Source organism: Neomonachus schauinslandi, chromosome 7 (genome assembly GCF_002201575.2).
Source record: "Neomonachus schauinslandi chromosome 7, ASM220157v2, whole genome shotgun sequence".
In the NCBI taxonomy this organism is placed as follows: Eukaryota; Metazoa; Chordata; class Mammalia; order Carnivora; family Phocidae; genus Neomonachus; species Neomonachus schauinslandi.
The window spans coordinates 113,711,430-113,712,378 of record NC_058409.1 but is presented as its reverse complement, the minus strand read 5'-3'; the positions used below and the strand labels follow the sequence as shown (position 1 = coordinate 113,712,378).

General features: G+C 29.3%; 1 pseudogene; it reads right to left on the bottom strand.

Annotated features, from left to right (window-relative positions):
• Positions 1 to 407: 407 nt before the first annotated feature.
• LOC123325364 lies at positions 408 to 523 on the bottom strand (annotated as a pseudogene).
• Positions 524 to 949: the final 426 nt, after the last annotated feature.

The window sequence follows — 949 nt, the reverse complement described above, 5'->3', positions numbered from 1 at the left end:
GTACTAAATGAACTTAAGGATAATTCTTTGTGTACTGCAGTGAAAGTGTCTGTAAATGATTTCCTAGAAGTAGAATTTCTAGATTAAGCAATGTATGCATTAACAGTTTTGGTAGATATTCTCAAATCATCCTTTCAACAAGACACTGTGTCAGAATACCATGAACTATGTAAAATGCCTATTTTATCACACTATTTACAACACTAGCTAGTATCAATAATTTTAATCTTTGCAAGTTTGATTAAATTGAATGAGATAACTAGTTCAATACCTATTTTATTATTAGTTATATCAGATATCTGTTCATGAACTTAATAGATACTTGCCTTATTTTTTCTGTGATCCATTCAAATCCTTTTCACTCACCTCCCAAGAATTTCATCTTTGTATTTTTTTTAACTTTCTAAAAAAATATGGGATGCTTCACGAATTTGACAAATCTGTGTGTCATCCTTACACAGAGGCCATGCTAAACATCTCTGTATCATTCCAATTTTAGTATACTTGCTGCTAAAGTGAGCATTTCATCTTTGTATTCTTATTGATTTGTTAAGCTCTTTACATGTTAAGAGTATTAACCATTCTTTGTATCAAAAAATATGAGCAATCTTGGCAATAATCTCAGTCATTGCTTTCCCCTAACAATTTTTAATCCATACAGATAAATTTGAGGCACTTAATTATATATATATATGCATATTTGCACATAATTAAAATCATATGGTTGCTCACCCAAAGTTTTTTTTCTAGAAATAATTCACCATTTACATGTTCTCTTTTATAAAACCCAAACTCTCATGATCACTTTTGTAAAAATGGAAACTCTCCTGTACATCATGGAAGATCTAAGGATCCCCAATACTCTAATTTACATTGTTGGCATTTTTATTTAGGTTTACTTAAATTTCTTTATTTGGGTTCCATAAAAGGGATACTTTATCTTATATTT